This window comes from Anguilla anguilla, chromosome 4, assembly GCF_013347855.1.
Source record: "Anguilla anguilla isolate fAngAng1 chromosome 4, fAngAng1.pri, whole genome shotgun sequence".
Lineage (NCBI taxonomy): Eukaryota > Metazoa > Chordata > Actinopteri > Anguilliformes > Anguillidae > Anguilla > Anguilla anguilla.
Window position 1 is genome coordinate 59,331,060 of NC_049204.1, and position 16,028 is coordinate 59,347,087.

Here is a 16,028-nt window from a genome sequence, read left to right on the forward strand (position 1 = left end):
TTCACTTTTTATTCAACAACATTTGGGGGGACAACAGACCGTCCTACGTTAACCGGAAAGTTGGAAGTCTGTATGTTTATAGAAGAAATCATTTACAATAAATCAAAGATTGCCGTTAAAGGCTTTGATCTCCTCTCTGTTTTTATGCTCAGAAGATTCAAAAGTACAATGATGACAAAGCATTTAAAGCATTGAAGCTAAAATACAGTAGATTGTTGATTCATTTCATACCCCAAGCATATCCATAGATGAAACATAATGTAACAGGCCCTAATAAAAATACAATAGCACAGTGGGAGGGCAGGGTATTTTCTGACCTTCAAAAAAGAACCCAGAGAAAACTGTTGCTGTTGCTCTTCAATCAGATCTGACTCAGTTTCCAGGATTAGATAAGTACTCAAACACCAAATATTACACCAAGAAAGTGTGTTCACACTAGATTAAGTTCCAGAAAGGTTTCATCATCATACTGAAGTACCAAAAACATCTCCCCTGTTGTCCTCTGGGACTCGGTTGATAATAAGTGAAATGTATGACTTGTCCACAAAAACTGAGATTAAACCAGCTAGGTAGAAATTTAAAAGGGATTTAGTATGTAAAATTAGATGCGAGATTTTTCGCATAAATGATCTTTGGATAAAAGTGTCTGCCAAATAAATGTAATGTAATATAATGATATTTAAAATAGGCATTTAGTTTTTAGAACAAATTAAAGACACAGGGTATATGTTTGTAAGGACATGTGGAAGAACATGGGTGAATTATTGGAACTTCCCCACCAAAGTGTGATTCTGTCCTTAGTGTGCTGTGGGACCTCTGATGGGGCCCACTTGGATCAAGCCAACACTGAACGAAATATTTCTAAGCAGCCTTCTTGCTAGAGAGAACATGAAACCTACCAAATAAGTGCAATACTTAGAATAAGGAACTGGTATCGGAATGAACAGAGCCAAACCCGAGGGGACCTGGACTAAGTACTGATGTGTGCTGCATTCTCGGTGCTGGAAATGAGCAATTCTGTCTGTGGGCAGCAAATGTGCGTGAGGATACAGAGAAAATGACTGCAATGGCTGAACAGCTTAGGACGATCTGATTTGTCAAGGTTGTTCACAGAAGAAAAACAAAGCTACTGGGTGGATTCAAGAAAATTCAAGCCCCCTAGAAACAAAAATGGCCACAAAAAAGCTAAGTGACAATGGCTTTTCAATGGATATTTACAGTGAACTTAACTGTATGACCATGTTAACCCCATGTTAACCCCATTTAGGGTTTACTGACTATAAAAACGTGGTTAACCTAATTTTTTCCATTAGATTTTTCATTGATTTTCCTAATTTTATGTGGAAATCATAGTGAACATAACATTAACTCAATGTATTGGTGTTGTTTTGGGTCATTTTGACATCAAAATAAATGCTCATATCGCTCAAGATAAATTCTGACACTTAATTTAGCTAATTGTTTAGGTTTAAAATAACTTTTATTCCCTTATTCACACACATGCAATCAAATTAGGATATGACACAATATTAACAAATTAATTAGAAACAAATATTGCAATATTGTGAAATTTTTCTGCATGACCTCAGCATATATTCCACATTGTTATAACTGGAAGAGCTATAGTCACTTAATGAACGCTGTCTGTGTTCATACCATTACATTTTCTTCATCCGAAGCATCTAACCTATTAATAGCCTCTAACTCCCACAATAGATGCATCAACTGTTGCAACCCTTGTTTCCCCATTCCACATTGCATCATGGTGAAGACTATAATATTATGACCTCCGTCCACTTGGTCAGTTTAAGGAACATGTCAATTACACCAAGGTTGTAGGCTATGTGGTTTTATAGCAGTGTAATTCACAGGGAGCTCCTCACTGTGTTGACCTGAAACTGACCTGTGTTTAACTACCTTTTGATGAGTCATGCTTCTACTCTACTTTCACTCTTTCTAGCTCCTTTATTTCAGCCGACAACAGAAAGAGTGCAACAGTGGTCTACAATAAAAATACATTTATGGACATTATAATATTTAAAGATATAATTAATTTGTATACTGGGACTTTGGTCATATTTCAAAGGTATGACAGTACTGCTGGTAATATAATGCTGGCGATGATAGAAGTTTCACTTTGAATGTTTGATCCAGTTTTGAATCCCCTTCTGAAGCCATATAAATGCAATTTTTCTGCTGTCAAAATTGTGTTTGTGTCTGTGATCCGTGTTAGTGCATCAGATTTTGCTTGGGGAAAAAGGAAATAATTTATAATTTAAGCTTCACGAACCTTTTTGTTAAGCCAAGTACGAATCAGAAATACAAGTGTACAAGCTGAACCTGCATGCACTTGGAATTCTAAAATATTATTGAAGAACACAAAGTTACACTGCGAAAAACCGAAATGCAGTTTCATTAAGGGGGCTGGTCAGCCTTAAGATACGCATGTGCAAAGTCAGTAACCAAATGATCTGAAGCAGAGACCTAGGAGGAACTAGCTTAGTTGAGCAAAACATAAAGGGAAATATACAATTAATAATGTATTACTTGTTAGTGATAGCTAGCTAAGTAACTAAATCATCTAACCGATGAGCTTAGCTTGCAAATATTGGTAGGAAAACTGTTTTAGCTGCTTGTGAGTCGATGTTTAAACTCATGCTTAGCACACTACAATTGACCCCAGGAAATTTGATTTTGTGTTTTGGAAATATAAACAACAATGCTTTTTTAAAATTCAGACTCGCATAACAAACCATGTTTTAAAGAAAAAACAGGTGCTTTGCCATTCATTATGTCTGGGATTACGGGAAGAAATTAATATTCTTGGGCTTAGGTCAGGATCAGGTCAAAGTCGGTTGGGTATTGCTTACAGATTCAGGTAGGCCCTTAATACGTGCCCTTAATACATAAACCATGCTAGAAACGTGCATTATGAAGTGAAATCTAAACATCAACGTTTTAGTGAGATTTAAAGTATTGCTTATGGACCTGTCTCAGGCCCTGTTCAGACCTGGCATTAAATTGCGTCTTGGGTGATCCGATCGCAAGTGGACAGCTCTAACTGCAGGTGTGAATGCACCCAAGATGCACTGAGATCCGATCACTCAGACAGACCACATTCGGAGGTGGTCTGGGTCGCATATGGCCACATTCTTTTAGCAGTGTGTACTCGAATGCGTCCTGGGCCACATTGAAGGACCGTCTAGTCAACTGACGTCCTCTGCGTAAGCGGAAGTACGTACTCATTCGCGCGCCAACGGCGTCATATTAAAGTGCGAAACAACAAGAAGAAGACACTGAATAACGAAATAAATGAGACAAAGTTTTAAAAAATGATACCATATCATTCTACAGTCAATATCTGGGACTAAATATACAACCTTACCATTGGTTTTACGGATAGAGATGTCCCTTTTGAGACTGAGTGGTCATATATTGTCTTGGACAACCTGTTATGTGAAATATACAGGCATTTGTGATGCCTGGGTACCTTACAAAATAGCTGTGCGTAATACCACAAGTGTTGTTTACGGCGTTGTTGTCCTTTTTAGTACAGTCTGGCTTGATTGACAATTCATTTATTCAGTAGGTGAGAGTATAAGCATTCACTTTGTGGTAGCAGTAAAATACGCTGCACCTAAAGAAATGTTGTCAATGATTTTTCGTAATTTCTTGAAAAATACTATTATTATTGAGGACTTTTGGGCATAGCTACGCCATATGTTTGCTGATATACCTATCTGACATTGTTTTCTGGAGCGAAACAGAAGCGGATAGAACTGTATCATTTTGGTTGGTTCGTAAGCTGGCTTTGTCCACGACGTTTGAAAATTTCGAAAAACGCATAGAGACATATTACTAGTGCGTCAAACATCTTTGGCGATTTGGTTTGCCTGGAACACGCCAAGGAATAGACCCAGTCTGTTTTTGTTTTGATTTTGCCCGCCAAGGTCTTTGCAAACTTATTCTTAATCTTCTTCTTTTAATTTCCGACAGACTAGGCTGGCACAGGTATTGCATTGCTGCCTCTCGCCGGTTGAAAACAACAACACATTTGGTCTTTGCAAACGGAAATGATGGTACGTGTTTATTTGCATATTGAGTGGGGACGTGACATCCGATCACAAGTGGACACTCAAGACCTATTTTTATACAGTCTGTGCTCGAGATGCACGTGGAGGCGTATTCTGATGCCGGGTGTGAACTGACATCCGTCTCGATTGAATCTAGACACAATCTGGATACAAAGTACAGGTCTGAACAGGGCCTCAGACTCTTTCTTATCTACGACGTTAAAGGTACAAGTTAACTTTATGACCATTTTGATCGGCGTTGTGTGTATGCTTCAGTTCTCAGCTTTCATCTGATATGTTTACTTTTCCACACCTTATACCCTTGTTCTGGAAGCTTGTGTTGCACCATGTGTATCCTGTCACACTGGATAAAAACTAATCTGCTAAATAAATAAAATACTTTACCTTAAGCTATTAGCTCATAAAACAGCCATATATCCTCTGCCAGTGTGCAGAGACCCAGCCAATGGGTGGAGGCCAAGTTGACTGGGATTCTTACTAACTCCTAAATATTTTGATGTCACACATCACAGTCTAGTGGCATGAGTACAATTTTTTTTTTGTTGGCATATGCGTGCTGTGCCATGATGTCATATTCTCCAGTTGGCTTCCATTTTCACATTCCGTCTGGTCGACTTTAACATGTCTGCATATGAATGCTTATGCAACAGTCACTCAGGCAGTTTCATTTTCGATGGAAAAATCTACCTACAATGAGGAAGGGATCCAACAGTGGGGAGGGTTAAAAAAAAAAAAAAAGAACAGGAAATGAAAAGCCACACGTCTCTATCTGCCATGATAATGCAACAACTGGTGTCAATTTACATATGGTTACAGTGCACACTGTCAGCTTTTATTTAAGGGTATTTTTTGCACGTTTGTTTCACCATGTAGAAATGACAGCACTTTGTATACATAGCCAGCATTTCAGGGCACCATAACGTCTGGGATATATTAATGTTAGACAAATTAAAATAGTCATGTTTAGCACTTTGTCACATATCCTTTGCATGCAATGACTGCTTTAAGTCTGTGACCCATGAACATCATCAGGTGCTCAGCATCAGAGTAACTTTTTTGGTGATGCTCTGCCAGGCCTGTACTGCAGCCGTTTTCATCTCCTGCTTGTTTCAGGGGCTAGTTTTCTCTTTAGCATTTGAAATGCATGTTCAGTCGGATTCAGATCAGGTGAATGACTTGGCCAGTCAGGTATTTTTCTTTGAAAAAATATTTGATTGTGATCCAGTACCTGTGGCAGCCGTGCATGCCAAAAACATAACCAAAGGCAAATTGTTGCTTTTGATTCTTGGACCCTAGGATTCGCTACTTGCAGCTATATTTAAAATGTGTGACTGTAAGTGAAACAATTAAAGTAGTATGACTGGAACTCCATCCACAGTATACGTCTTTACATCTGTAATGAAACACAAATGATTCTTCAAGTGGACACCAGCATTTTAAATTTTTTATTTTTGTTTTGTGAGCAGTATGTAACACAGGGGCTCATATAAAATGATAAGATTGCATTATAACATCCTGGATGGTAACACACTCACAGATACCCCTAAGGCACCACTTATTGTGTCTTAATGTGTCTGTTACCCATGTGCACTGTAGCCCTGTGTGTGTGTGTGTGTGTGTGTGGCATGTATTAAATACAGTGACACTCAAGATATATTACTCTTATCTTAACAATATATGTGAAGCCCTCTTAAAGGCATACATGTATGAAATTACATTTGCCTTTTGATTATTTTTTATTATTCAATTTACGTCCAATCAGTGTGTGTACATAACAAATACAAATCACAAAGTACCCTCTTTAAATTTATTCTAATGACTTTCACATTGGTTTGGGTATTGTCAGGATCGCATATTAGAGAAATAAATTGATATTAAATTGATCACATTAGGGACCCTCCGCTCTGTATAAGTTTTTAAGATTTTAACATGAACAACATGATTCCATACTCTTGTCAGTGAAGAGATTAATGTTGCCCATATTCAGTCTCCGTGTGCACACGGTAGTGTGTCTGCATTGTGCACAGAGGTACAGAGTACACCAGACCATGCAGGCTGTTTTTGCACCAGTTACATTCACGTTCAGTATCACGTTCACATTCAGTTACAGTCACAATGTGGAGCATGATTCTGTGCCAGGTGAGCTACTAGGGTGTAGAATACCTGTTGCCCCTCTTCTGAAGTCCACAGATGCCCCAGCCCAAGTTTGAAATCGTGGAACAAAATCCCTTGTCCCTTTAAAGTTCATAAATGTGAAACACGGTCTTTTCTAGATTAGGCTTCCCCGTGTTAATTTTAACATGTATCTTTGTGGTTTTCTTCATATTCTGTAATTCACAGGCAAAAGAAGCACGGTTGCCACAGAATGTTGTGTTAGCAATTTCATCATCGCTTCTCAATTTCTTCAAAAGCCAGACAAAATCATTTGGCGGGTATTTTTGCTTCTCTTCTGACTTCCAAATTAGGCCATGGATGAAGTAATTCCCATCTTTTGGCACAGTGAAAACCTCATAAACGCCTTGGTGTTTATCTGGGATTGGATAACAAAAGGACAATTAATCATACAGTTCCATTTACATGCACCTGTTTCATGCATAACATCAGCTTATGCTTGTTTGACTACATACCTGTATTTCTAGCCATTGTTTTCTTTTGTGGCATATCAAGCTAAATTTCCTGAATTCTGTAGTTGTATGATCCACGTATCTCGGAAATGCATTAAAAATACTGATGGGAAACCATCATGGCAAGGACGTGATTAATCAAAATTCAGAAAATGACACCCAAAGGTTGATGTTAATTTCTGTGCTTACAGCTTTGTAATAAGTTTATTGCAGGGTTGTCTCTTAAAACAAGGACTTGTATAGCTTCTGTTCATACTGTTGTGGTATGTTTGTATGTATGGTGCTAATCTAACCTTACTGTATCTACCATGTTTTAAATTACTCTGGATAAGAGCGACTGCTAAATAAATATAAAAACAAATGTTTTTTTTGTTAACAGTGGGATCAGACACACTAGCTCTCTCCTTTCCTGCCACATTTTTCTATTTAGAAAGAAAATAAGGAAAAAGCTGAATGGCACTCACGTATAATGTTTCTTTTCCATTTACTTGTGGTGTGGTTGTTGCATCCAGTAGAAACTTTGCTTCCAGTCATCTGCAAGCCAGTCTTCTCATCAGTGCATTCTTGCTTCTGTATATACATACACACACACCAAACAGTTGATTTTGACGTGCCTGACATAATGGCAAACAGACATGATGGCCTGCTTTATTGGCATTGACACTTATTTGGTCCTTATGTTCAGAGACAACCGGAAGACTCCAAATGCAAATTCCACGCCAAGAATCAACCCCAGATCTTTTACTTGCTTTCTTGTGCATGCACTAATGAAACAGCTGAGAAAGAGCTGAGCAGCCAATTGTCCAATGCCATTTGTTCCCCCAAAATGGGGGGATGGGACTATGTATAGCAGTGGTCTCCAACCCTGGTCCTGGAGAGCTACAGGGTCTGCTGGTTTTCATAGTGACTCTGCACTTCATGAATCAAGTAGAACAGTTGATTACACAGTTAACTCACCTGGTGTCTTGGGTCTCAATTGGGTGCTGATTTTAAGGTGAAAACAAAAACCAGCAAACCCTGTAGCTCTCCAGGACCAGGGTTGGAGACCACTGATGTATAGAAAGGGCCAACATGAATGTAAATACCTCCATGTTCATTGTTTCATTTCAAATCCGATGTGCTGGAGTACAGAGCCATAACAACATGCATTGCGTGGCTGTGCAAATAAATGCGGGCTGCACTGTACATCTCATTGAACAAAATGTATGACTAAAGTGATCGCTTTCCAAATAAAAGTAACTCACACAGTGTTTATTTTTACTTTTTTTATTTAAACCATGAAACTATAAGAAAATCATTTTGCAATATAGTACTGACCTGTGAATACATCTAAACTTTGGGACTTCATTTTTTAATGTATCTAATGTAATGGATAATAATAATAATAATAATTACAAAATTGCCTTAAAAAATATAATGCAAATATTAACACTAATAATTACCTGGGTGCAGTAGAAGGTTATGCCAGCAGAGATCCCAGCTGTGGCCAGCACCACCAGTACGACCAGGATATAGTGCTTCATGTAGGATGGCTGGGAGCTGTTGGGTCCAGATGAGCTGTAGGGGACAGTGGGGTCCTCTGAGCTTCCAATGAACACACTTGTCTCCATCCTGTTCTGTCTCAGCTGTGTCTGTGCATCAGTATCTTGCTCCATTGCTTTATATATAATCTGCCTGCCTACCGTCGACAACAGCGAAACCAGAGGCTGAGTTTTTATTGGCTGGCATCCAGCAGTCATTCATATTTGAATGAAAATGAAAGGAATGAGGGAAAGTGCATGCACACACACACACAAACACGCGCGCGCGCACAAGCACACACACACACGCCTACTCTTTCTAAAGTTGTGAAACTACTCCAGTCTGCAGCAGTATTTATCGACAAATGAGAGTGGTAACTTATCTATTCTAATCTTGACTGCCCAAATTTAGAAGCATCTGCGCATTTTGACCGCAACTGACTATTAATAGTGTTTATTAATACTTTTGAATGGTAAATTGAAGATTCTTACTTTTGCACAGAACCGCAGATGTGGCTTTGGACGTCATGGTTAATTTCCGCAAGCAACGGCCAAGGTTAAATTAAGATATACAGAAATATTTTCCATTTCGCATCCCTATCCCACGCTGTGGGTCTTCTGTACCCCCATTCTTAAATGTCATGGTTTCATGACGGAGCTGCCCACGCGACAGGCTTTAACAAATAAAACTAATGAGTTCATGAATACCCATTCATTCTCTGTCTCATCAAGCACCACATAATAACACTTAATTTAAGTGTTGTTAGCACTTTGTCTGTCTGTCTGTCTCTCTCTCACACACACACACACACACATGCACACAGAACAGGCAGGCTTATGTAATTACTCACTTATTTTAGCACTTATTTTTACATATCAATCAAGGCACACCTCCCGTGAGAAAAGGTGGAAACTCAAAGATATGCAGCTCCGGCATTAAACATTGCTGAGGCGACAGAGGTGACGGGGTAAGACTTACTGCAGGAACGAGACCCCACTTTCTGCATGTAGCCATACTATGGTTTCAGACTATTGGCAGAGATACTGAACGCAGTCCCCTGTGGGACCGATGTGTGCTCCAGCCTTTCCAGAATCTCCACCTGTACTGCCAGCAAGCCAGGTGGCTGATGCCTGTCTGATACCGAAACTGCTCTACGTTCAAAGCGTGGGTGTGAACAACAAACTCGTCAGCCAATCCTGCCTGGCTTCATATCCAGTATCTCAGTTGCGTACTACAAGGAAGGAGGGAATTACCACTGCATGTGCCTGTGTGACAAGTAAATAGATAGCTGGGATTTCTCCTGACTGTGTGACGACACGACGAAACCCTTTTTTATAGCGTCTGATTTTTTTAAGGCTGCTTTGCATCATCAGCTCTGCAGGGTTTCCCTTGATCATAAAACCACTTGTAAATAAGGAACAAGGTTCACTCTGCACTGATAGCAGTGGCCTTACTCTCGGCCCTGCGGTATACGCTGAACACTGTGATCTGTCTCCCAAGACCAGGAGCACGACTGGGGGGCCTGATTAGTAAATATCCATATTCACTGGAATTTCGGCCTGATTGAGAATTTACCTTGTTGGTCCATTTGAATTTTGATATCATCATGGATATTATCATATCACTGGCTCATGGTGAACAATGAATACCACTGTTCTATAACATTACATTGCATTTATTTGGCAGATGCTTTTATCCAAAGTGACATATAAAAGTGCATTTCATGGTCATGGACAACTACAAACGCAGGTTCAATAAGAGACGATACTCATTTCGTACAGCTATTTCTAGCCAAGAACACAGTTTAGTTCACACAGTGAACACTATTCTGACCTAACTTATGCCAAGCCAAACTAGGGAGAAGAACGAGCTACAATATTAGGACAAATACAAATTACCAAAAAGTGCTGGAATGGGGGTACATGTAACATGAGTGTCGTGGAAGGGGGGGATTTAAAGTGAAATGATATACAAAGTGGTGGTAGTTAGTCCAGGTATAGTCTGAAGAGATGCGTCAGGAGCTAGGGAGGAGAAGAAATGTGATCCCTTTACTCAGGTGGGAGGGGGTACAAGGCACCCTGCTGCCGCTAAGTTTAACAGGATTGAGGAGGTATGTGCGAAGACCCCAGTGTCCTCTTACAACGGGAAACAAAGGAGAGGCTTCTGCTGGGATGTAAGCTTATAGACCGGCATTCTTCAACTGTTTCTTCCAGGGAGCCAGATTTTTTTTTTTAAATGGCGCATACAGGCCAAGTATTGAGGCATGCTGATGCTGAATATGCAGATCTTGACATTGTTACGAGTATTGATGCATCTTAATAGCACGTTGTTTTCCCCTCAAGAACAGTGTATTCATTGTTTACCATGAGCCAGTGACATGATAATATCCATGATGATATCAAAATTCAATGGGACCAACAAGGTAAATTCTCAATCAGGCCGAAATTCCAGTGAATAACATGAAAATTGAAGAAAGAAAATTAAATATGAATTACATTACTGTAAATAATAACAGCACAAAACAAACAGCAGCGTTACAGGGAAGGAATTCCTTGCACATGTTGACATTGCTGTTGAGGAGTTCAATGTAAACATTACATTGCTGATGCTGGCAATAGCAGGAAATGATTGATGATGAAATATGTTCTTGCCAGATCCTTTCAGTGCAGCAGTTTTTTTACCCAGGTCAGTGTTTACAGCGTCTTGTATCATGCCACTTGGAAATCCCCTGTCTGGTTCAACAGCACTGATAAGGACAGATTTGGAATAAGCCCAAAGATGTTCTGTTAAACAGGTTTCAGGTGATCAAGGAAATTCAGCACTGAATGTTTGGACCTGAGAGCAATGAAGTAAAACTACCGCTGCAGTTTCTGAGGAAACTGTTGTGCGCTTGCAGCTTGCACAAGTTTAATCTAACTGAACAGACAACGAATGTTACAGACATTAACAATCTGTTCCATGGGTTGGTTTTCAGTGATAGTTGACTTGGGTAATATTGGGTAGCATTGCTTTGGAATACATCTTATTTAATTTTTATGAGGCAAGATAGCCTATATTGTTTGTAGTACCGTAACTTGGCGTCATTTTGATATCAATACTTTTAATGGCAGCACCATGACATAGCTATGCAATGGGTGAAATATCATTAGCAAACCTGTCCGTGGTTTTAAAGAAGAACACAGGCCAGTAAGCACAGAAGAGCTCTCGTTGAATCCATATGGCTTTGCAATATTGTAGCCGGTTAATAACTGAAGGTGCAGATGGTACGTCATAATGCAGTGTATACGTTCAGTGAATGGCTGGTAGATATGGTGCAATTGAGAAGTAGTAGACAATTATTAGTGAGGGTAAAAGCAGATTAAAGAAACGTGTTCCTAGCTGGGCTTGAACTTAGGACCCCATATTCCCAAGACTGTGACCTTACCCACTAGGCCACAGGCAGATTAGCTGTTCAAACTGGCCATGTTTCAGAATAAAAAGGTATGGGTATTTTGCATGTGTATGCAAGTTTTTGATTGGGTCGTGTAGGTGAGTATTTGGCTGGTGTCGGTAAAATGTCCAATGGGGAGACATGTTGTTAGTGGGATAGGCGGCAGGAAAAATATGAAGAAGAAGGAGAAGAAGAAGAATGAGAAAACGCAAAATCCCCTTAGTTTGGGGCTTTATTGTGTGGACATGTGAAGTTGTTTATGAATTCTGTCTGTTGAAATGGGGTGAGAACGTTCAGAATTTAATGTTTTTAAGGGCTGAGTGTCTGTGGCTGTTGTGGTTATTTCTGTGGGGAACCCTGAAAAGTGCCAAACTCTCAGTGCTGTATAGGTATGGGGCATGCCCCCGCCAAGGCGTAACTTGGCGGGATGGCATACCTGCCATCCCAATGGTTGGTTTTACTTTCCTTTTCGTCGACCAGAGGCGTGTCTAGGGGGGCCTGTGGTACCACGTGCCATGTAATGTATGTAATTAATGTAAAAATTAATTTGCAAATCTGCTGTAAATAGTACACTGCACCTTTATTTTGCTTGGATGGGCAAAGGGACTCCTGACTGAGGAGTTAATTTGTGATTTCATATGAAAATGGCCTCAGACTTTCTCTTAGGAAATTCCCTGTTCTCGTGTAATCATAACTGGTAATGCCCCATAGTCTAAATCTACTGTACATATATATCACTATTAAAATTAGGTCACAATGTAGGCCTAATCCTCAAGAAGTGGGGAATTCTCATTGTGGTATTTTGCCATGTCTCATGAGTGTTGCAACAACAGACTCAATTCTGAGTAATTCATAGTAAGCTGTTGCACATGGATGAAGTGAATTTTCATGATCAAACCATAGCTGATGAGGCACCTTTAACTCCAGTGTCAGACTCTAAAATAAGACCGCCAATCACACCAAAGTCTACTCCTGGGACACGTAAATCAACATCCATCTTTGGTCTTGGAAGTGGCATTACTGACAGTGATTTCCAAATAGCTGGCTCACGTCTTCCAACAAGTAGACAAGTTCTACGCCGTATGATGTTCCACCAAAAAAAGGGTAACACTACAAATGAAACAAAATGAGATTTTGGGAAAATAGTGCTTTCCAAAGTTACTCCATTTTATGGCAAGGTGAACATCCCTGGATCCTGAAGACCGACAGTTTCTGCAGTCTATGAAAACACTGTAGAGCTACAATTTTGGTGCTGTGACATGGTGTTGGCTGAAAAAATGAAACCCAAAGAAGCACGGGTGCATGTGCTGGGAGCAAGAGACTCAAGGCAGCTTACAAGGACATGATGGCTGCAGCTTCTACTAGCTTCAAGAGCTTCAGTGACGGTGAAGACACCAGTGAAAACGATGGACATAAGTGATACTGAGTGTGCAACAACATCTGCACCCTATGAGTGGAGTTTAAAATGTAGTGAACGTCATAAACTGACGTTTAAAGAGGTGTGTAATCTAAATTTGTACACTATGGTCAAGAACAATTTCAGGTTATGCAAATTATGGTATATATGATGTATCCAGGTCCATAGGCAAGCTCTTTTTTTGAGGTTTGAGGGCCATGGGGGGGGGGGCAGGCAGGCCTCAAAAAAGTGGACCTTTTTCAGGTGACAAATGCCCAGATTGATCTCAGCAAAAACATGTTTAATAAATGTTATTTGTGCATACAAAGCACTTTAATTCATGAATTCAAACTTGCTAAATCTAGGCCTGCCATTAAAAGTATTGCTATCAAAATGAGGCCAAGTTACAACAAACAATATTGGCCATGCATGAATTAAACGAGCTGTATTCCAAAGCAATGCTACATTTGTCTCAGTAACACAGCAAAATGAAAAATAATGAAAAGGGTGAAAACGTTTTGGAGGCACTTTGTTTATTGCTCCCATGGCAGGTCACCTTTAGGCAGGCAATTAGGCAGATTGCATCATTTTGAAAAGGCAGTTGTATTTTTACCAATGGTGACACGGCGATGTTAAACTGGAATGGCTAGAATTTTTCCATCCCATAACTGTATGATAATTCCATAATGGAAAAAAAAAACTCCCTAGAAACTGGTTTTCCTATTGTTCAGGTTCTGGTGGGTATTCCCGTCTGCTACCTTTTCATTTGTTGTTGCATCTTGTTTTAGTGCTTACTGCCAGGTCTATCTAAAATATCTGAGGCAATACCAAAGCACAGACCGTTGTCTTTCCATTACCATGTCAATCAAGGAAACTCCCATTTGAGAATGAGTCTTTAACCTCTTGAAGTACAGTCATTTTATATGAGGGTGCTATTTGGGACTAGTTGGGTTTTCATCCTCAAAAAATGTAATTCAGCAGCTAATACATTATCATTTTGTAAGTAGTGCCTGTGTGAATTCTGTTGTTGCTGCAAATTAAAATTCTCTGATGAAATAATTTTGTAACTCGCTAAAATGTAAAATCATAAGAAGAATTTTGTTTTAATAATTGAAAATGCTCTCAGTGCCCTCCATAATGTTTGGGACCAAGACATATTTTTTTGTTGATTTACTCTGTCCTCCCCAGTTTTACATTTGCACTCAAACAATTCACATGTGGTTAAAATCCTGATTCTCAGCTTTTATCAAAGGATATTATCACACGCCAGCGTGACACCCCTGGGAGAGAGATGCGGCAGTGCTGGGGAACACCACTGGTTGCCACATGAAGAGAGAGAGAGCGCACCCACACAAACATGAAATCCAATAAACCGCCAAACTAAAACAACAAGCTAAAATAACAAAGACAAAAATAACCAAATCTACAAAACAACTTTTCAGCCGTTTCTGTTCTGGAACGTTCTGCTCAATCCTGGGTTGTGTTTCCCGGTCACAGACGCCCACTGGGAAGAAAGCACACTATAAATACCTGGATTAATTATTGATGCACTCCAGGTGCATGTGCCAACTTAACCAGTAGGTGTGGCGTAGTCCTCCAATTGCCCTGAACCTCTCCCACAAACCGAGCCCTGCCACAGATATTTTTATACATTACAGAACTTTTTTATACATAGCCCCCAGTTTCAGAGCACAATAATGTTTAGGACAAATGGCTTCACAGATATTTCTAGTTAGTCAAGTGTGTTCCATTGTTTCCTTAGTGCAGGGATAAGAGAAGCTTTTGTTTGCCTTTGAAATCTATTACAGACATTTGTCAACATGAGGACCAGAGTTAGGCCAATGAAAGTCAAGGAAGCCATTATGAGTCTAAGAAAAAAGAAAAAACAGTCAGATATACACTACATGGCCAAAAGTATGTGGACACCTGACATCCAACATTTCATCCAAAATTATGGGCATTAATAAGGTGTTAGTCCAAACTTTGTTGCTATAACAACCTCCACTCTTCTGGGAAGGCTTTATACTAGATTTTGGAGCATTGCTGCAGGGATTTGCTTCCATTCAGCCAGAAGAGCATTAGTGAGGTTGGACACTAATTGGGCAATTAGGCCTGGCTTGCAGTTGGCTTTCCAATTGATCACAAAGGTTGGATGGGGTTGAGGTCAGGGTTCTGTGCCGGCCGGTCAAGTTCTCTCACACCGATCTCGGCAAAACCATTTCTACATGGACCTTGCTGTGTGCCCGGAGGCATTGTCATGCTGGAACAGAAACGGGCCTTCCCCAAACTGCTGCCACAAAGTTAGAAGCGCAGAATTGCCTAGAATGTCATTTAATTAAGATTTCCCTCCAGTGGAACTAAGCGACCAAGCCCCAGACCAAGGGGTGTCCAGATACTTTTGGTCATGTAGTGTATAAGCCAAGCCTTAGGCTAAACCAAAATCAACTGTTTGGAACATCATTAAGAAGAAAGAGAGCACTGGTGAGCTCAGTAATCACAAAAGGCCTGGTAGGCCAAAGAACACCTCTACAGCTGATGACTCTTCAGGAGGCAGGCATGAATGTGTCAGTGACTACAGTCTGCAGAAGACTTCACAAACAGAACTACAGAGGCTACACTGCAAGATCTGAACCACTAGTAATCATCTGCTGAAGAGAAAACTAGCCCCCAAAACAAGTAGGAGATGAAGATGGCTGCAGTACAGGCTTGGCAGAGCATCGCCAGAGAGGATACTGAGCACCTGGTGTTGTCTATGTCACAGATTTCAAGCAGTCATTGCATGCAATGGATATGAGGCAAAGTACTAAACATGACTACTTTAATTTGCATAACATTATTATGTCACAAATATGGTGCTGCCCTGAAATGGGGGAGGTGTTATGTTTAAGAAGTGCTGTAATTTCTACATGGTGAAACCTAAGCATATAAAAAAATACCCTTAAAAGCTGACAAGGTGCAGTCTA

General features: G+C 40.0%; 1 long non-coding RNA gene across 2 annotated transcripts; it reads right to left on the reverse strand.

The window, feature by feature from the left end:
* Positions 1–5,529: 5,529 nt before the first annotated feature.
* LOC118226234 lies at positions 5,530–9,243 on the reverse strand. 2 transcript variants are annotated; one of them, XR_004764997.1, is made up of 4 exons: positions 9,218–9,243; positions 8,161–8,275; positions 7,183–7,288; positions 5,530–6,624 (listed from the first exon to the last, which is right to left on the reverse strand). It is a non-coding gene; the product is annotated as an uncharacterized LOC118226234 (long non-coding RNA). The 2 variants fall into 2 exon arrangements; XR_004764996.1 differs by lacking the exon at positions 9,218–9,243 and having other exon boundaries at positions 8,161–8,371.
* Between the last annotated feature and the right edge of the window lie 6,785 nt (positions 9,244–16,028).